Genomic DNA, 22,955 nt, shown 5'->3' with positions numbered 1-22,955 from the left:
GAGGATCAAATAAGATAAACCACATAAAACAGCTAGCATAGTATTGTCAAATGGGAAGCAAATGAAAATGATAGCTATTTTTACTATTCTTATCATCACTAATATTACATAACTCTGGCACCAGAGACGCCTGTATACTGAAATGCCCAGCTTATTCTGTGTGCGGCAATGTTATTACACTGTACTTGGCCGAAGCCCATACCTGGAATTATGGAAAGCATACACAGGCTTGTATGTATCTCTGGCTGTAAGTGTTGGAGGTTATTTAGCATTTTTTCTCTTTTTATTCCTTATTTTACTTATTCAAAACAAAACATATTGAGTATCTTCATGTGTTAAGTAATTTGCTAGCATTGGGAATTCACAGTGAAAAAGACAAAGTTCCTGACCTTAGGTACTAAACACTTTAATAGAAAAATAGATATTAAACAGATTATCACATATATAAATAAAAGACTTTTAAAAGCATGATAAGTACTTGGAAGGAAACAAACAGGAAGCAGGAGTGATGTGTGAGATCTATTTTGAATCAGATGGTAAGATAAGATTTCTCAGAAGTAATATTTAAACTGAAACTGAAGATCCATTAGATGCTATTGTGAAGTTTGAAGAGTTGAGGAAATGAGTGTACTAGAACAAGGGAAAAAATACAAAGGCCCTGAAGAAAGAACTGGGCATGTTTAAGGAACAAAAAGGAGACTCTTAACTCTAGGAAACAAACTGAGGGTTGCTGGAGGGGAGGTGAGTGGAGGGATGGGGTGATGGGCATTAAGAGGGCATTTGATGTAATGAGCACTGCGTGTTATATGCAACTGATGAATCGCTAAATTCTACCCCTGTAACTAATAATACACCATATGTTAACTAAATTGAATTTAAATTAAAGAAAGAAGAAGACAAGTGTAGCTACAGCTATGTGAGCAAGGGGATGGGTAGGTGGTATAACATCCTTCCTTTCTTTCCTTCCTTCCTTCCTTCCTTCCTTCCTTCCTTCCTTCCTTCCTTCCTTCCTTCCTTCCTTCCTTCTTTCCTTCCTTCCACAACAGGTAAACACAAACACACAAATGTATGTTTAATAAAGATATACAGAAAAAGATGAAGAGACAGAGAGGAACTTATTGTGTGTACCAGGCATTGTTCTAGGCTTCTGGGATACATCAATGAGTAAAAATGTCTCCATACTCATGAGGCTTATGTTATAGTGCAGGAACATAACCCATAAACATAAATCACATGGTATGTTTCTAAAAAATAAAGCATGGTAACAGGGATAAGGAAAGATAAAATAGGCACTTCAATTTTAAATAGGGTGATCAGAAAAGCCCTAACTGGGACTGGAGGAGATAATGCTAAGTGAAGTAAGTCAAGCAGAGAAAGATAATTATCATATGGTTTCACTCATTTATGGAACATAAGAAGTAGGAAGATTGGTAGGAGAAAAAAGGGAAGAAGAAAGGGGGTTAAACAGAAGGGGGAATGAACCATGAGAAACTATGGACTCTGGGAAACAAACTGAGGGCTTCAGAGGGGAGGGGAGTGGGGGAATGGGATAGGCTGGTGATGGGTAGTAAGGAGGGCACGTATTGCATGGTGCACTGGGTGTTATATGCAACTAATGAATCATCGAACTTTACATCAGAAACCAGGGATGTACTGTATGGTGACTAACATAATATAATAAAAAAATTATTAAAAAAATAAATAATAAATAAAAAAATTTTAAAAGAACTGAAAAAAAAAGAGAATTTGGAATTTGAACAACAAGGGGAAAAGTATGTGAATATACAGGAAAATAATATTCCAGGCAAAGGTGCTAAAACAGGAGAATGCATCATGTGTTTGAAGAACACCAAGGAAGCTATACGGCTGGACAGGAGTGAACCAAAAGGAGAAAAGCAGCTGATGAACTCAGAGAAGAACAAGGGATCGAATTGCATAGGTACTTCTTGAGTGCTGTAAGGACTTCAGCATTTTGTAAAAGCTTTATTAGGACATAATTCACATGCCAGAATTTCACCATTTTAGGTTGCACAATTCAATGGCATTTAGTGCATTGAAGAAAATGTGCAATCATCACTACTATCTGATTCCAGAACATTTTCGTCATCCCAAATAGAAACCCTGTACACATTAGCCATTACTCCCCATTTTTCCTTACCCCCAGCCTCCAGCAACCAAAAATGTACTGTCTCTATGAATTTCCCTATTCAAGACATTTTAAGTGAAATCATTCAATATGTGGCTTCTTTAACTTAGCATAATGTTTTCAAGGTTTTTATGTTGATTAATGGTTTATGGCTGAATCATGTTCCATTATATGGATATACCAAAGTTTATATATTCATCCAGTCCTTATCTCTTTGTTTTCAGAAATAATAAACTTCAGGATGGAAATACACGTGTATCTGCAAAACTAGAGAAATATGGGAACCCATAACACAACAATATGAAGTTTCTTATTTCCCCACATCTTAGCCAATGCAACAAGTTGTTCACCTACTTTATTACAGCCATCTTAGTGGACTAAAATTGGTATCTCATTGTGATTTTGACTTGCATTTTCCTAATAACTAATGATGTTGTGCATCTTTTGTTTTAGTTTTAGTTTTATTATGTTCAGTTAGCCAGCATCTTTTTATGTGCTTATTATCCATTTGTTTATCTTCTTTGGAGAAATGTATTCTCAGATCCTTTCCCCATTTTTTATGGGGTTATTTGTCTGTTTATTATTGAGTTGTAAAAGCTCTTTACAACTTCTTTATATAAATCCTTATTTGATATCTAATTTGAAAATATTTTTTCCCATTCTGTGGGCTGTCTTTGTTTCTTAGTAGTATCCTTTGAAGCACAAAATCTTTTTAATTTGATGTCAAGTTTGTTGGTTTTTTTGTGTGTGGCTTGTGATTTTGGTACCATATCTAAGAAATCACTGTCCAATATTTATGCCTGTGTCGCAAATATTCATACCAAAATATTTATGTCACAAATACTTACACCTACGTTTGTTCTAAGAGTTGCAAAATTTTAACCCTGACAATTAGGACTGCAGCCTTTTTTTTTTTAAGTAAGCTCCTCACCCAACATGGGCTCCAACTCAAGACTCTGAGATCAAGACCTGAGCTGAACTAAAAGTTGGATACTTAACAAGCTGAGCCACCCAGGTGCCCCAGGACTTTGCTTCATTCTGAGTTAACTTTTGTATATGGTGTCTGGTGGGGGGGGTTCAATTTCATCTTTTTGCATGTGCATATCCACTTGTCCCAACACCATTTGTAGAAAAGACTATCATTCTCCCCACTGAATTGTCTTGGCACCTGTGTCAAAAATAACCAAAAATATATGGGTTTATTACTAGATGTTCAATTCTACTCCATTGGTCAATTTGCCTACCCTTATATGAGTACCACATAGTCTTTTTTTTTTTTTAGTATAGTTGACTCACAATGCATTAGTTTCAGTTGTACAACACAGGGATTCAACTTCTCTAAATGTTTTGCTGTGCTCACCACAAATGTACCCACCACCTGTCACCCACACAATACTTTTGCAATATCATTGACTATATTCCTTATCCTGTGCCTTTTATTCCCATGACTTATTCATTCCATAACTGGAAACCTGTATCTCCCACTCCCCTTCACCCATTTTCTCATCCCTCCACCCCTCTCCCCTCTGGCAACCATCAGTTTGTCCTCTGTATTTACAGGTCTGATTCTGCTTTTTGTTTGTTTATTCATGTTTTTTTAGATTCCACCTAGGAGTGAAATCATATGGTAGTTGTTTTTCTTAGTCTGCTTATTTCATTTAGCATCATACCCTTCAGGTCCATCCATGTTGTCTCAAATGGCAAGATCTCACTCGTTTTTATGGCTAAGTAATATTCCATTATATATATACACCACATCTTTATCCCTTCATGTACCCATAAATATTTGGGTTGCTTCTATTATCTTGGCTATTGTAAATAATGCTGCAATAAACATAAGGGTGTATATATCTCTTTGAATTAGTGTCTTCATTTCCTTTGGGTAAATACTCACTAGTGGAATTACTGGATCGTATAATATTTCTATTTGTAATACCATTTTCTACAGTGTCTACACCAGTTTACATTCACACCAACAGTGCACAAGGGCTCCTATTTCTCCACTTCCTTGCTAACATTTGTTATTTCTTAAATTTTTTATTCTAACCATTCTGACAGGTGTAAGGTGATATCACACTGTGGCTTTGATTTGCCCTGAAGATTAATGATGTTGAGCATCTTTTCATATGTCCATTGGCCATGTGTATATCTTCTTTGGGAAAATGTCTTTTCAGATTTTCTGACCATTTTAATCAGATTATTTGGGTTTTTGGTGTTGAGTTGTGCAAGTTCTTTATATAGTTTGGATATTAACCCTTTATCAGATATATCACTTACAAATATCTTCTTTCATTCAGCAGGTTGCCTTTTAGTTTTGTTGATGGTTTCCTTTGTTATGCAAAGCTTTTTATTTTGGTATAGTCCCAAAAGTTTATTTTTCTTTTGTTTCCCTTGCCTAAGGAGGCATAACTAGAAAAACGTTGCTAACGCCAATATCAATGAAATTACTGCTTATGTTTTCTCCTAGGAATTTTATGGTTTCATGTCTCACATTTAGGTCTTTAATTCATTTTGAGTTCTTTTTTATGTATGGTGTAAGAAAGTGGTCCGGTTCCATTCTTCTGCATGTAGCTGTCTAGTTTTCCCAACACCATTTGTTGAAGAGACTGTCTTTTCTCCATTGTGTATTCCTACCTCTTTCATATAGATTAATTGAACATATAAATGTGGGTTTATTTCTGGGCTCTCTATTCTGTTTCACTGACCTGTGTGTCTATTTTTGTGCCAGTAGTATACTGCTTTCATTACCACAGCTTTGTAGTGTATCTTGAAATCTAGGATTGTGATACCTTCAGCTTTGTTCTTCTTTCTCAAGATTGCTTTGACTATTCGAGGTCCTTTGTGGTTCCACAAAAATTTTAGGATTATTTGTTGTAGTTCTGTGAAAACTGCTGTTGGTATTTTAATAGGAATTGCATTGAATCTGTAGATTGTTTTGGGTAGTATGGAAATTTTAACAATATTAATTCTTATAAACAGCAAGCATGGGATATCTTTCCATTTGTTTGTGTTGTCTTCAATTTCTTTCATCAATGATTTATTGTTTTCAGAGTACATTTTTTTCACCTCCTTGGATAAGTTTATTCCTAGGTATTTTATTCTTTTTGGTGTAATCATAAATGGAATTGTTTTCTCAATTTCTTTTTCTGCTACTTTCTTATTAGTGTATAGATTCACAACCAATATGTGAGCATTAATTTTGTAACCTGCCCCTTTACTGAATTCATTTATTACTTCTAATAGTTGTTTTGGCGGGGTCTTTAGAGGTTTCTATGTATAGTATCATGTAATCTAAAAATAATGAAAGTTTTACTTCTTCCTTAACAATTTAGATGCCTTTTATTTCTTTTTCTTCTCTGATTGCTGTGGCCAGGAATTCCAGTAATAGGTTGAATAAAAGTGGTGAGACTGGGCATCATTAGCTTGTTTCTAATCTTAGAGGAAAAGCTCTGTTTTTTACCATCAAGTATGATGTTAGCTGTGGGATTTTCATATATGACCTTTATTATGTTGAGGTAACTTCCCTCTAAATACAGTTTGCTGAGAGTTTTTATCATGAAAAGATATTGAATTTTGTGTAAAATAAATGAAATAGAGAGGAGAAAAATAATAGAGAAATTCACTGAAACCAAATGTTTATTCTTTGGAAAGGTCCAAAAGTTTATAAACTCTTACCTTGATTTACCAGAGAGAGAGAGAGAAAGAGAGAGAGAGAACTCAAATTTCTAAAATCAGGAAAGGAATTATGGAATTTGGGACATCACTGCCAACCTTAGAAACAAAAGAATAATTATAAAGGAATACTATTAATAATTGTATGCCAAAAATTAATAAACTAAATGAAAAGAACAGATTTCAAGAAACACACGAACTATCTCAAGAAGAAAGAAAATCTGGATAAACAAGTGAAGTGATTGAATTAATAGTAAAAAATCTTTCCACAAAGTAAAAGCCATACCCATATGGATTCACTGCATAATTCTTCCAAACATTTGAAGAATAATCAACACCAATCCTATACAAAATTTTCCAAAAATAGAAGAATAATTCCCCTCCTTCAATAGGGCTAATATTACCCTGAAATCAAAATCAGACAGAAGTCACAAGAAAACTACAATCTGGTATCCCTTTTGAATGTAGCTCCAAAATCCTTAAAATATACTAACAAACCAAATTCAGCATTATATATTATATTATATTACCATCATTAAGTGATATTTATCCCAGGAATGCAAGTTTGGCTTAATATCTGAAAATCACTGTAATGCATTAAAAGACAAAAACCACATGTTTGTTATTAATTTCCAATTTTGTTCTATCATGATCATAAACATACTTCATATGGTTTCAATTATTTTACATTTATTGACAATTGTTGCATTCCCTAGTATATGATCTGTTTTGGAAATGTTTTATGTGCACTTGAGAGAAATGTTTACTCTGTTGTTTTTGAGTACAGTGTTCAGTAAGATCTTGATAGATCCAATTAGTTTATAGTGTTGTTCAAGCCTTTTACTTTCTTGTTTATCTTTGTCTAGTTGTTCTATCATGTTCAAAAATAGAGTATGGAAGTCTCCAACCATTATTGTTGAACTATCTATTCCTCTCTTGGAGTCTTCAGTCTTTACTTAATTTTGACTTTTTATTAGATGTATATATGCTTATAATTGTTATTTCTCCTTGATGGATTGACACTTTCATCATTACAAAATGTTCTTCTTTGTCTATAGTAACAATGTTTGTTTTATTTTATTTTTTTTGTACAATGTTTGTTTTAAAGTCTACTTTGTCTAATATTAGTTTAGGTTTAGCAGCTCTATTTTGGGTACTATTAGTATGGTGTATATATTTTCCAAACATTTATTTTCAATACACATCTGTTTTTGAATCTAAAGTGAGTCTCTTGTAGACAGCATATGGTTGGATTATGTTTTGATTTTTTTTTAATCCCTTTGGCCAATTTCTGACTTTCCAATGGCATGTTTGGTCTATTCACATTTAATGTTATTATTGATAAGGTAAGCCTTAGATCTGTCATTTGCTATTTCTTTTCTTTATGACATATCTTTTTTTTAAAAGATTTTATTTATTTATTTGACAGAGAGAGACAGCCAGCAAGAGGGGGAACACAGGCAGGAGGAGTGGGAGAGGAAGAAGCAGGCTCCCAGCAGAGGAGCCTGATGTAGGGCTCGATCCCAGAATGCCGGATCACGCCCTGAGCTGAAGGCAGACGCTTAACAACTGTGTTATTTAGGTGCCTCTTTATGACTTATATCTTAGTTGTTCCTTTATTCCTGCATTATTGTTTTCTTCTGTGTTAAACATAAAATTTCTTATATCTCATTTTAATCAATTGTTTCTTTTAATACATTTTTTTGAGTAATGTACTTAATGGTGGCTTTAGGGGTTACAATCAACATCTTAATGTATAACAATGTAGTTTGGATTGGTAACACTTAAATTTCAACAGTATAAATAAACTTTGCTCTTATATAAAACTTGGTTCCTTCCCCCTTCATTTGTAATATTGTTATCATACAAATTACACCTTTAAACCTTAAAAGCCCATCAACATACTCTTAGAATTATTCCTAACTCTTTAAAAGAGTTTGAGTAGTGGAATGATCTGACTTACATCTTAAAAGGGTTACTCTGACTGTTGTAGGAAAAATTTATTTTAATGGGGCAAGGATAAAAGCATAGAGATTACTTAGAAGGATATTGCCGAAATGCCCTTCAACAGATGACTGGATTAAGAAGATGTGGTCCATATATACAATGGAATATTACTCAGCCATCAGAAAGAACAATTACACAACATTTGCAGCAACATGGACAGGACTGGAGGAGATAATGCTAAGTTAAATAAGCCAAGCAGAGAAAGACAATTATATGGTTTCACTCATTTGTGGAACATAAGAAATAGGAAGATCAATAGGAAAAGGAAGGGAAGAATGAAGGGGGGACAAACAGAAGGGGGAATGAACCATGAGAGACTATGGACTCCAGGAAACAAATGGAGGGTTTTAGAGGGGAGGGAGGTGAGGGCATGGGCTAGCCTGGTGAAGGGTATTTAGGGAGGGCACATATTGCATGGAGCACTGGGTGTTATATGCAAATAATGAATCATGGAACATTGCATCAAAAACTGGGGATGTACTATATGGTGACTAATATAACAAAATAAAAATTATTTTAAAAAAGAAGGATATTGCAAAAACCCAGGTAAAAGATGATGGTAGCTTAAACAAGGTAGAAATGAAAGTGGTGAGAAGTGACAGGGTTTTTGAAATATTTGGAGAAGAAAGGTAACCAGGATTCAATGATGAATTGAACAGGAATGTGAAGAAAGAGTTAAAGATGACTCAAATGTTTATGCTCTAAACAACTGAAGATAGGGGATAATAGAAATATGGGATACTAGGGAATACTGTGGAGAGAGGAAGTGTAGAGATCAAAATTTCAGTTTTTCACATGTTAATTTTGAAATGCCTATTAAACAAAAAAGAGACAATTCAGTTAAATATATGAGTCTGGAGCTCAGGAAAGAGATGTGAACTGGAAGTGTAAAAATGGAAATTGTTAACAAATAGAGTATATTGAAAGCCATATGACTGGATGAGATCACCAAGAGATAAGTAGCTACAGAAGACAAAAAAATCCAAGAACTGAGACCTGAGGAAATCCAACCTTGATAGGTCATGGAGAAAAGAACCTGCAAAGGTGCACCTGGGTGGCTTAGTTGGGTAAGTGGCCAGCTCTGGATTTTGGCTCAGATCAAGATCTCAGGGTCCTGCGATCCAGCCCTGTGTTGGCCTTCATGCTCAGTAGGGAGTCTGCTTCTCCCCCTCTGCCCCTTCCCCCTGCTCATGCTCGTTCTCTCTCTCTCTCATACAAATAATCTTTAAAAAATCTTTAAAAAAAAGAAAGAAAAGAACTTGCAAAAAATATTGAAATAGAGTGGCCAGTGAGTTATAAAGCAAATCAGAGGAGTGCATCAACCTAGAAAACAAAAAAAGCAAAGGGTATCAAGAAGAGAATGATCATCTCTGCCAAATGCTGCTGATAGGTCAAGAAAAATGAGAACAGAAGACTGACCAGAAAACTAGCATTTTCTATGAAGTAAAATTCAGATAGACATTACTTTCCATTTTATAGATAGATTACTATTGTTCCCAAGTTTACTCAGACCCACCTCCAGAGACTGAGATATGTGTTATATTAGAAACCACAAATAACTGTACATTCTCACCTTTGTTTATAAATGCATCTGCACATTTTATCCTGTGAGATATGTTATACAAAGATTATTTTTTTTTCTTTTGAAAAAAATTTTTAAAGAAACAATTTGGAATCTGGCCTGGGGTAGGAGCTGGCCTGGAGTTGGGACTTGGCAGGGAGGCTAGAAATTGAAGGAAAAATCCCTAAAATAAGAGTGTCATGGACAGATGAGTCCCAATTTTTATGTACAAATGCCCATTAAATACTTAAATGAACTGTGCATTTATAGAAAAAAATAATAAGAAAACTACTACACTTTCAATGCCATCCCAATCAAAATACCAATGACATTCTTCAAAGAACTGGAACAAACAGCCCTTAAATTTGTGTGGAACCAGAAAAGGCCCCGAATCACCAAGGAATTGTTGAAAAGGAAAAACAAAACTGGGGGCGTCACAATGCCGGATTTCAAGCTATACTACAAAGCTGGGATCACAAAGCATGGTACTGGCACAAGAACAGACAGACCAATGGAACAGAATAGAGAATCCAGAAATGGACCCTTGGCTCTATGGTCAACTAATCTTTCACAAAGCAGGAAAAAACATCCAGTGGAAAAAAGACAGTCTCTTCAATAAATGGTGCTGGGAAAATTGGACAGCTACATGCAAAAGAATGAAACTTGACCACTCTCCTCACACCATACACAAAGATAAACTCCAAATGGATGAAAGACCTCAATGTGAGACAGGAATCCATCAAAATCCTAGAGGAGAGTATAGGCTGCAACCTCTTCGACATCGGCCACAGCAACTTTTTTCATGACACATCTCCAAAGGCAAGAGAAACAAAAGAAAAAGTGACCTTGTGGGACTTCATCAAGATAAAAAGCTTCTGCACGGCCAAGGAAACACTAAAGAAAAACTAAGAGGCAGCCCACGGAATGGGAGAAGATATTTGCAAATGACACTACAGATAAAAGACTGGTATCCAAGATCTACAAAGAACTTCCCAAACTCAATACACAAGAAAAAAATAAACAAATCATAAAATGGGCAGAAGATATGAACAGACACTTTTCCAATGAAGACATACAAATGGCTAACAGACACATGAAAAAATGTTCAAAATCATTAGACATCAGGGAAATTCAAATCAAAACCACACTAAGATACCACCTTACGCCAGTTAGAATGGCAAAAATGGACAAGGCAAGAAACAACAGTTGTTGGAGAGGATGTGGAGAAAGGGGATCCCGCCTACATTGTTGGTGGGAATGCAAGCTGGCACAGCCACTCTGGAAAACAGTGTGGAGGTCCCTTAAAAAGTTAAAAATTGAGCTACCCTATGACCCAGCCATTGCACTACTGGGTGTTTACCCCAAAGATACAGACGTAGTAAAGAGAAGGGCCATATGCACCCCAATGTTCACAGCAGCATTGTCCACAATAGCTAAATCATAGAAGGAGCCGAGATGCCCTTCAACAGATGACTGGATTAAGAAGATGTGGCCCATATATACAATGGAATATTACTCAGCTATCAGAAAGAATGAATTCTCAACATTTGCTGCAACATGGACGGCACTGGAGGAGATAATGCTGAGTGAAATAAGTCAAGCAGAGAAAGACAAATATCATATGATTTCTCTCATTTATGGAACATAAGAACTAGGATGATCAGCAGGGGAAGAAAGGGATAAAGAAAGGGGGGGTAATCAGAAGGGGGATTGAAACATGAGAGACTATGGACTATGAGAAACAAACTGAGGGCCTCAGAGGGGAGGGAGGTGGGGGAATGGGATAGGCTGGTGATGGGTAGTAAGGAGGGCCCGTATTGCATGGTGCACTGGGTGTTATACGCAACTAATGAGTCATCGTACTTGACATCAAAAACCAGGGATGTACTGTATAATGACTAACATAATATAATAAAAAATATTATTATTAAAAAAAACCCACAATATTCCTAAACAGACAGGTAAACTTCAGCAGACCGAATATAGTTTTCAACTATTTTATCCTACCAATGCTGTTCTGTGATGCTGTAAGCAAGATCATGTCTTTACGAGGGGCACAGGCTTGCTCTGTCCTGCCCTTGGCCTTCACTGAGGGGAAAATCACTCTGTTTCCTTTAACAAATTTTCATTGTTCACCTATCATCTGTTAGGCATGGGGCAAGGCGTGACTAAGTCAGATCTGATCTCTGCCTCATAGCACAGTCTCACAGCAGAGGAAGAGAAGCAGTAAAAACACATTGTAACGAGTCCTATGATGGTCCATGATCTTGGAGTCACGTAACGGCGTGGCCTGTCAGGATGGGCAGGTGAAGGATGAGAAGGAATAACTGGGAGGTGAACTCCCGGCAGAGTAAGTAGCACCTGCTCAAGGGTTGGAAATGAGAAAATGGCCCTTTGGGGGAGACAGGTGATCAGATGAATGTCACACAGTTCGTGGATAACTGCAGAGCTGAGTCTTGTCAAGGACTGAGGCTCTGATTGTATTTAGACTTAACGCCTGTAAAAAAAAAAGCAGTTCTTTTTGACTCAGGCTTGCTATAAACAACGGTGGCAGGGAGATGCAATTAGGAAGAGCTGTATAAGTACTCAAAGTCACAGGAATTTTTTTTTATATTGCATAAAACAAAGGAATGAGTACAGAAAAGAACTGTCCAGCTCTTTAACAATATAAAGTATAACAAATAAAAATTAATGATAAAAAAAGAAAACATTTGTAAATATCTTGGGCTTTCTACTAAAACTTTCAAAGGACCATGCCTTAGGAATAAAGACTATGTCCAAGGATTAAAGATTTACCCCAAGACTAAGGGCAATACAGAATCAGACTCCAACAACAAAGTAAAATGAAGGCTCCAAAAGCTCAAGATGATAAGCTTATAATTTGTCAGTTAGAACAAAAATCAAAATGTCCTTAGGAGGAAAATGAGAGAATAAAAAATCTCTATAAAATATCATCAGTAGTATCCATTATGCAATCAAATATTGCTAGATATGTGAATAAAGAGAGAAATGTAACACGAATTTATAAGAAAAATGTGAGTAGAGGGATGTCTGGGTGACTCAGTTGTTTAAGCATCTGCCTTTGGCTCAGGTCATGATCCTGGGGTCCTGGGTTGGAGTCCCACATTGGTCTCCTAGCTCAGCGGGGGTCTTGCTTCTCCCTCTGCCCCTCCCCCTACTCATGCTCTCTGTCTCTCTCTGACAAATAAATAAATAAAATCTTTTAAAAAAAAAGAAAAGAAAAAAGTGAGTAGAAATAGAGAACATAATCATCCAGATGTTGAATTAGCAGAGAAGGATGATTTTTAAAACTATCAAAAGTATGTTCAAGGACTTAAAAGAAAAAGTAGCCAAAATAAGTAGACAAATGGGTATCCCAACATGAAATTTGAAACTGTGAAAAAGAATCAAATGGAAATTCTAGAACTGAAAAGTATACTATTTGAAATGAAAATTCAATGGCTTGGAGATGGTAGAAAAAAATGGTTAACAAAGTTGGAGATGGTATGATACAAATTATTTAAAAAGTTGGAATCTATGCATTAGAAAAACCACTAAAAATAATAAAAGAAATGTAGCTTAAAAAATCAATAAGCAAAATTAAAAATGGAATGCTAAATACTTGAATAATTCCAAAAAATTTATAAAAAGAGGACAAAAGGGAAAAGAATTTTTAAAAGGTGACAAAATAACAATGAAATAATAAAATGAGCTATATATCAATATCAATAATTACATTAAGCACTTAAGTATTAAACACTCAAATTAAAATGCAGTGATTTTCAGAACAGAAGAAGCAAAACCCAAATATATTTTGTTAATAAGAAAAGCACCTTAAATATATAGACAAAGACAGGTTGAAAGTAAATGGTTATAAAAGCATATAAAGACAAAAATAAAGGTAAGAAAACTAGAGTGGCTATAATAATACCAGATAAAACAGATTTCAAGACAAAAAGTGTTAACAGAGATAAAGGTATTTCATAACGCTAACAGCCTCAATTAATTAGGAAGAAATAGCAATCATAAATATATATGTGCCTAATAGTGGAATTTCAAAATACCCGAAGTAAAATTTGACAAAATCGAAGGGAGAAATGAACAGTTTCACAATCACAGTTGGAGATTTTGACACTCCTTTCTCAGCAATTAATAAGAAAACTAGACAAAAACAACTAGCAAACAAATATAAGATCTGTACAGCACTATAAATACCTTGACCTAATTGATATTTATAGAACACTAATCCCGATAAATGTATAATGCATATTCTTTACACTAGAATTGTATGTGCGCTGTAGTATAAAACAATAAATTTTAAAAGATTTAAATCATATAGTGTGTTTTCTGGAACCAACAGAATTAAATTTATCAATAATTATACTTATCAATAATAATAAGATACCTAGGAAGGACACAAATTTTTGGAAATTAAGAAACATAATTCTAAATAAGCCAAAGGTCATAGAAAATATACAAATGAAGTAAGAATATATTTTAAATGGAATTATAATTAAAATACAACTTATCAAAATTTGCAGGAGCCACTAAAGCAGTGCTTAGAGGTAAATTTGTAAACCAAAAGTCAATTTTTAAAAATATCAATAGAATTGATAAATATCTATTTAGGCTATTCAAGAAAAGTGAAAAACATAGCCATCAGGAATAAGAGAAGGGACATCATTATAGTTCTAAAATAATAAAAAAGAAAAAGGAGATTTTAAACAAATAAATTTGATAATTTAGATGAAATGTACAAAGATATAAAAGAACAAAACTAACCCAAGAAGAAATTGACCTGAATAACTTTACAACAATTAAAACAACTGAACTAGTGGTTTAAAGTTTTCCAACAACAACAACAAAAACTCCACTTCCACAAAAAGGAAATGGTAATTATGTGACTTGATGGCAGTGTTAGCTAATGCTACAGTGATAACCATATTGCAATATATAAGCATATCAAGTCAACACTTTATACACCTTAACCTTTTATAATGTTATATGTCCATTATATCTCAGTAAAGCTGAAAAGAGAAAAAAAAAAACTCAAGGATCAAAAAAACTTTTTTGGCAAATTCAACCAAACATTTAAGAGGAAAAGCAATCAATGGTATACAAACTCCTTCAGAAAATAGAAGAAAACAAAATACTTTCAAAGTATTTTTATGATTATTACATTAATAATAAAATCAGACAATGACACTACAAGGAAAAACAAGAGATCAACATCCTCCAAGAACATAGATACAAAAATCCTCAAAAAAATGGCAAATTGAATATAATTGAATATATTGAAAGGATACTACATTATGAGTATGTGTTTATCGCAGGACTGCAAGGTAGATTCAGTATTCAAAAAACTAAAGCTATGCTATTAACTATATAAATAGAATAAAAGAGAAATGCCATATGTTATTTTAACAAATGCAGAAAAAGAATATGTTCAAATTCAACACTTGTTAATGATAAAAACTCTTGGCAAACTAGAAATGGAAAGGAGCATCCTCAACCTGATTAATAGTATCTACCAAAAACATAAAAAACAAAAGCCCTACTGGTAGTATCATTCAGGTGAAAAACTAAATTATCTCCACCTGAGCTTAGGACCCAGTTAAATGTGTCCACTCTCACCTCTTATATTCTGTGTTGCACTCTTACTAGTAAAATATGTGAGAAAAAAATAAAGGACATCAAACTGGAAAACTGTCTTTATTTGCAAACAGCAAAATCTTGTAGATAGCAAATTCTAAGGCATTTGTGAAAATAAAAAGCTAATAGCAATAAAATTTATAAGGTTCACTGACTACAGGGTCAACGTACAAAAGTCAATTTCATTTCTATGAGATGGTAATTCTCTCTGTACTTATCTGTATGTTCTACACAATCCAGTCAAAATCCCCAAGGAATTTTTGTAGAAATTGCTGAAATACATATCAAAAACAGGGTGAAATAGAGATTTAAGAGTACACTTATCATGATGATGACTGATTACACTATGTTAATTACACTTGAATACAAATAAAATAAAATACATATCAAAAACAAAGGACCTAGAATAGCCAAACAACTTTGAAAATGAAAATAAAGTAAGGATGACTCACGTCACCTGATTTTAAGACTTGCTCTAAAGGTATATTTAGAGTGGCATTGCTTTAAACATAAATAAATAGAAAAATGGATTAGAATACAGAGTCCACAACTGGAGCCACACCTATAAAGGCTATCAAATTTTGACAAAGATTACAAGGTAATTCAATGACCAAAAGGCAGTCTTTTCAATAAATGGTGGTGGAACAACTGGATATTGTAGCGGGTTGAATATATCCCCCATACACAAATTTATGTCCACCTAAAAGCTCAGAATGTGACCTTATTTGGAGAAAGTTTCTTTGCAGATGTAATTAGGTAAGGATCTCAGGACAATACCATGCTGGAATTAGAAAAGGCTCTAAATCCAATAACTGATGTCCTTACAAGAAGAGGAGAAATCAAGTGACACACAGAGAAGAAGGCCATGCAAAGAGGGAGGCAGAGATTGGAGTTATGCTGTGACAAACCAGGGAATGGCTGGAGCCATGAAAGGCCCGAAGAAGTATGGAAGGATTTTTCCCCGGGGCCTGTGCACACCCTGATTTTGGATTTCTGGCTTCTGGAACTGTGAGATAATAAATTTATGTCGCTTTAAGCCACTCAGATTGTTGCAATTTGTTATGACAGCCCTAAAAGTGAATATAGATACTAATATAGATATGTATAAAAAGTGAGCCTCTAGTCTTACCTCACACCATACTCTAAAACTAATCGAGGATGGATCATAGACTAAACTAAATGCTAAAACTATAAAGCTTTTAAAAGAAAATATAAAATATCTTTATGACACTGGCAGTGGTAAGATTTCCTGGACAGATCACAAAAAGCACTAATCACTTAAAAATGGATAAATTGAACTTCATCAAAATTTAAAACTTCTGTTCTTTAAAAATACCATTAAGGAAATGAAAAGGCAAACTACCAACTAGGAGAAAATATTCACAATGTTTCTAATCTGATAAAAATATGTTTAGGATATACAAGAAGCTTCTAAAAATCAATAACAAAAACACAACCCAACAAAAAAGGCAAAAGATTTGGGCATATACTCCACAAAGGAAGACTGAATTGCCAGTAGTCACATGAAACCCACCAACATTATATGTTACTAGGGAAGGTGCCAATTAAAACCACAATAAGAGGGTAATTTAAGGTGAAACTGTAAGAGAACTGCCTATACTGTATAACTTTTCTCTAAATCTAAAGTTATTTCAAAATAGTTTTTTTAAATTTTTTGAGTATATTTGACACATTGTTACATTAGTTTCAGGTGTACAACATAGTGATTCAACTTCTCTATATGTTACGGTATGTTCACAGGTGTAGCCACCATCAGTCACCATTTGATGCTATTATATCATTGACTCTATTCTTTATGCTGTGATTTTCATTCCTGTGATTTATTTATTCCATAGCTAGAAGCATGTATCTCCCACTCCCCTTCATCCATTTTGCCCATCCCCCCCCAACCTCTCTCCCCTCTGGCAACCTTCACTTTGTCCTCTGTATTTACAGGTCTGATTCTGCCTTTTGTTTGTTTGTTTATTCATTTGTTTTTTTTTTTAAAGATTTTATTTACTTATTTGAGAGTGAACAAGCAGGGAGGAGGGGCAGAGGGAGAAGGAGAAGCAGGCTCCAATGCAGGGCTCGATCCCAGGAACCTGGGATCATGACCTGAGCCAAAGGCAGATGCTTAAGTGACTGAGCCACCCAGGTACCCCAACAGTTTGCTTTTTTTAAGATTCCACCTAGAAGTGAAATCATGTGGTATTTGGCTTTCTCAGTCTGAGTTATTTCACTTAGTATAATATCGTCTAGGTCCATCCATATTGTCACAAATGGCATGATCTCATCCTTTTTTTTTAATGGCTGTGTAATATTATGAATACATACCACATCTTTCTTATCCATTTGTCCATCAGTGGATACTTAGGTTGTTTCTATATCTTGGCTATTGTAAATAATTCTGCAATAAACACCAGAGTGTATGTATCTTTTTGAATTAGTGTGTTCATTTTCTTTGGGTAAATACCCTGTACACTGTTGGTGGGAATGTAAGTTAGTATAGCAACTGTGGAAAATAATATGGAGGTTCCTCAAAAAGTTAAAAATAGAAATTCCAGGGGGGCGCCTGGGTGGCATAGCGGTTAAGCGTCTGCCTTCGGCTCAGGGCGTGATCCCGACGATCTGGGATCGAGCCCCACATCAGGCTCTTCCCCTATGAGCCTGCTTCTTCCTCTCCCACTCCCCCTGCTTGTGTTCCCTCTCTCGCTGGCTGTCTCTATCTTTGTCGAATAAATAAATAAAATCTTTAAAAAAAATAGAAATTCCATATGATCCAATAATTTCAAAATAGTTTTAAAAAAACCAATGAGATACTACCACACATCCACCAGAGTGACTAAAATAAAAAATACCAACAACACCAGTTTTTGGCAAGGGTGTGATGCAACAGGAACTCTTATGTATCACTGGTGAGCCAGTAAAATTTTACAAACAATTTCCAAAAAAATCTGTAAACTTAAAAAAAAAATAAACCTATATCTGCTCTGATCCAGCCCCTAGACTCCTAGATATTTGCCAAAGAGAACTGAAAACATATGTCCACAAAATGACTTGTACATAAATGCTTATAGCAGCATTATTCAACATAGCCCCAAATCAGAAACAACCCAAATTCTATCAGTATAAGAATAGGTAAACCAACCGTGGTATATTCATACCATGGACATTCCTCAGTAATAAGAAACAACTAATACATGCATGCAACATCATGGATAAATCTCAAAAATGTTAAGTACAAGAAGCTAGATACAAAAAATGTGCATTTTGTATGCTTTTATGCATATGAAGTTTAAGAGCTGGCAAAGCTATTCTGGGGGAAATGGAAAACAGAACAGTGATTGCCACTTGCAGTATAAATTGACAGGAAGGGAATACAAGAGAATTTGGGGGGATTGTAGAAATATTCCATTCCTTTACTGAGGTTGTGGTTACATAAGTATATATATTTTTCAGAATTCATCAGTTTTACATTTAAAATATGTGTATTTCACTGTACATAAATTTCACTTTGATTTTTAAAAAAGAAAAAGAAAGGGGCCCCTGAGTGGTGCACTTGGTTAAGGCGTCCAACTCTTGGTTTCAGCTCAGGTCCCGATCTCAAGGTCTTGAGATAGAGACCCACATCAGGCTCCATGGTCAGCGCAGTGTCTGCTTAGGAGTCTCTCTCCCTCTCCCTCTTCCCCCTTTGCATTCGCTCACTCTCTCTTTCTGTAAAAATAAGTAAATAAATCTTTAAAAAAAGAAAAAAAGAAAAGAAAACCTGAGTCTTAGAGAGGCAGAGGCAAATGGATTCCCCAGGTTTGTGTCAAGTTCATGCAGGTGCCTTAAGACCTAGATCTCATTGTCTCAGCAAACACCTTTATACTAGGCGACTGATATTCCAACAACAAAAATGGACAATTCCATATTCTTAGCACTTCAATCCAATCAATCTAATCCCACTTCAGTCCAATCCCAGGTGTATGAAAAGCCAATCCACTGTGTTTTCCAGCTTCCCTTCTCTCTTCAGGTGCAGATCTCAGATGTGTTTCCAACTCCTACAAGAATGGGAGTTCTTCACAGAATGCCTCAACTTTACTTTCCAACTTATCCAAGCCATATTCCCAAAAGCAAGAATTATAAATGCATTTCTATCATCTTGTTGGGTTTATGTTTGATGCAAAAGCCAAATAGGGAACTGTCAACCTTTTGCTGGAGAAGTAAAACAGTAAGACAGGCACAAGTATTATAACCCAGTTGTTTATCCTGTCTTGAAATATAACTAATGGTTATTTTTTTTAACCTACTTTACTTAAATGACCAAGGATTTTGGTGTTTAAATTCTTATTATCCAAGCATCCACTAATATAGCTGTAGTCCCAGGAGTTGCGGAGGTCCTCCACAAATGCAGCCCTCCACAAATACCTCTAATACTAGGATATGCCAACTCAACAGAAAAATCAATGGTATACTCTCAGAAACACCTCATACTTCATAAAGTACTTATATTCACAGTTACCACTTCCACTACATCCTCGCATCTTGTGAACGTGATGAGGAAATCTGCTTCTCAATAATAGTAGCTACTATTTACTGAACATTTTAATGAGGCATCACTGTGCATTGTTTTATTTTATCCTGAAACAACCCTATTAGATAAGTATGACTATAATCATATCTGTTTTCCAGATGAAGAAACTAAGATGAACAGAAGTGACACAATTATTAAATGGCAGAGCCAGGAATTCAATTCAGAATCACCTGACAACAGAGCTCTCACTCAAATACTAAGCAATACTGCTTTCTTGCTAAATCTTTATCAGGCCCGTAGCTTGGGTTTGCTTACAAAGGGAGTTTGAGCCATGAATACAGCTTCTGACATTTTATAGTTACATAGTTATAACTATTTACATATATATATATTATAGTTTTATAGTTATATTATATAGTTATAAGTTCACTCCTGCATGATGACAGGAGAAAGGGGGCATATGATCACAGTTATAAAATTGTTTCAAGATAAGAAAGGAGGGAGGGATCACTAGAAATATCTAGTTATCAAAATATTTACCTGGACAGTCTCTGTAATCATTGCAGTGCAGGCAAGGGAAATAATAAGTCATTGCCCAGGGATCCATTCCTCTGAGTATTCAAAAGAGAAGAAATTCTTGGCAATTGAATTTATAGCCATTAAATGCTTTCATTGCAATGTTTGTTTTCTTTTTCAAGTCATTAATTGCAGTTGGAAAAGTTTAGGGACCTCAAGGCAAATTGTTCAGCCTTGATGGGACTCTGGCATGACTTGCAAAGTGTTACAGAAGGCAGGTCCAGAATATGACTCTTGATATCTTCCCAGGCACCACAATGGGGTGCCTCAGGGTCCAGTCCTTAAAAGCTTCTACCCTCACACAAAACAGTGGAGTCATCATTTTTCAGAATAATAAAATACTTCTTTCAGTTCATGCCATAAGTGTGAAGAGTTTTTCAATTTTTCCTGAACATTTTCCCATATTTCTTGCAAAAATAGAAGATTATTCAAATTAACCTCATCCATTCAGGTATTTAACATCAATATACCCACATTCAGAAATAAAAGAAGATTTTCTATCTCAAGAACTTCTTATTAACTGTTCTTATCTGGTCAAATTTCACTAGGCAGGCCACAGGAAGTTGTAGATCCTAGCGCTTCCCGGATATTGGACTTTCTCCCACGTCTCTGCCTGGGAACTGCCAGCTGAGTTATTGCTGTCGGAGAATTATACAGTGTGTCTGGGCTTTGAGGTTATCTGATCAGCACAGGCATTAGTGAGTAAAGTTTACTTTCCCCCCAGCCAAAGAATTACAAACTCAGAGTCTCAGGCCTGGGATAAACTAAAAGGCCATTTTGTCCAACTTGTAGTCAATGCCTGTGTCACTTGGGCATCATATTCAGGATCTGTAATAATAGAAGAATAGAAATAAATTTACTGAGTGCTTACTGTATACTGAGGATAATGTTTTATGCATCATTTCATTTAATATTTATAACATCACTCTAACATAAAAATTATTTTACAGATGACAAAAATAAAGTTCAGAGAAGTTAGAGGTTTGGCCAAGGTTACATAGAAGTGGCAGGACCAAGATTCAAAACACTGTCCGTCTTCAGAGCCCATACACTTAAACATCACATTGTCCCTCAAATTTCAATTATCTGAGATAATTCCCAGCTCTAATATTCCATCAAGGTGTCCCTGAAAGTTGGCTCATATTTGTCAGAATATCCATATCAGTGTTAGACTCAGAAAATTTGGTTACCATGCTTCTTCCTTCTCATTTTTCCTCTTCCTCTCCCAACAAAAACAACAAACCTACTTTGATTTTTAATATTAGTCCCTCTATCCATGGTGAGAAAAAATATTGGTTAGCATAAAAATGAAGCTGGTCATCAAATCATGAATTTCTAAGACAAAATAAAAGCCTAACTTGAAGACAATATGTGAAAATTGGGACCAAAGATAAACCTGTCATAAGCCATTATTAAGTCATTGAGTTCAAATTTAAGTAGACTCAAGATCTCCTGGTGAAAATGAATCTTGCAGTTTTTCACTGGGTTCTATATAACAGAATGGCAAGAGTTGTTTGTCCGACTTGTTTACAGTTATTTGTATTTAGAGCTCTTCACTCTTTCTACCTGCTTGGTGACTTCTTCCAGAGGAGGGACCATATCTTTCATTTCTTTCTGCTTTTATTTTAAAGTGCCTATACATTTATCCTTCCAACATTTATCAAGCACCGCTTTTGTCCTTGGCACTGTATTGAGCGCTGGATACACTTGAAAAAATATATTCTCAGTCTCAGTTTAGTGAAAAAAACAAACTCTAAACCACAGCTGCAATTTAATACACAGAATGCTCTAACAGAAGTATGTGTGTAGTCCTGTAAGAACACAGTAGGTAGCACAGTGTCACACATATTACAGATGCTCAATATCCATTTGTTCAATTTAATTTACTTAAAAAAAAAGTTTAGCTCAGTAAAGGGGAACCGTGACCTACAATGTAGATCAAGGCCACAATAAGTATCTAAAACCAAGCATTCTCAATGCAAGCTTCCCCATAACTCCCACTTACTTCCCCAAACTAAGACCAGCACACAGAGACAAAGGATATTAAAATGGAAGAACCAATTCCCTAATTTTAGGTGTTTTTACCCCAACACTCCACTCTGAAAGTGTAATCTTAGAGAATATCCTATTATCATATAGCCCCAAAGTAGGTTATGAGTGGGTTGGGACTGAAGATGGTAGCAGAAACAATGAAGCAGAAACTTTCCTGTGTTAGTACTGGTGAAAGTTTTAGGGGTAGAGACGGTGGGGATAGAGGATGCCTACCATGAATGGATAAAAAGTGACCAGCTAAAAGTGATATGGGGGTAAGAGCTTCTGAAAATAGGGAAAAAACAGTTGTATAATGTTGGATTGTAGAGAACAGTAGGTAAATAATTAGTGTTTCCAGCAGAGGTAAACAGTAAACAAGACTAGCTAATTAGTAAGAAGTTGATGAAAACCAATTACTTTTTTTTTGAAAACCAATTACTAAGTAGATTACTGGTTGTTTTTGGATGGTTTTTAAGAAAAATCTTTGGGTGGGATATCATTGCAAGAGAAAAGAGCAGGACATGCTTGAGATGTCTCTTCCACACTCTATAACCCCTCTCTACTCACATTTCTTCATTTCTTGGCCTTCACCTTTCTCTTTGATCCCTAATTTTCATCAAACAAGTATTTATTTATCCCTAAAGTAGATAAAGCATTATACCAGGTATTGAGATAAATGATACATCATTCCTGCCCTCAAAGGGTTTACAAAGAGGAGATGAATACGTACTATAAATACTCAATTAACTACAATTTATTGAAGAAAGTGGTATGTGTTATAACAGAGGAGGAAA

At 35.2% G+C, this 22,955-nt stretch overlaps 1 long non-coding RNA gene across 2 annotated transcripts in view; it reads right to left on the bottom strand.

The window, feature by feature from the left end:
• Nucleotides 1-14,595: 14,595 nt before the first annotated feature.
• The window catches only part of LOC123791295 (uncharacterized), a 163,840-nt gene continuing 155,480 nt past the window's right edge, over nt 14,596-22,955 (bottom strand). Inside the window, exons 3-4 of one of the 2 annotated variants that reach the window (XR_015723244.1) lie at nt 20,095-20,958; nt 14,596-18,752 (exon numbers count right to left, since the gene is read on the bottom strand). This is a non-coding gene — a long non-coding RNA (uncharacterized LOC123791295). Of the gene's footprint in view, nt 20,959-22,955 lie in introns of both variants that reach the window. The other variant, XR_015723243.1, reaches the window with a different exon arrangement.

Source organism: Ursus americanus, chromosome X, assembly GCF_024610735.1.
Source record: "Ursus americanus isolate L20-20 chromosome X, mUrsAme1.1.p, whole genome shotgun sequence".
NCBI lineage: Eukaryota > Metazoa > Chordata > Mammalia > Carnivora > Ursidae > Ursus > Ursus americanus.
This window is presented reverse-complemented; position numbering and strand designations above follow the sequence as displayed.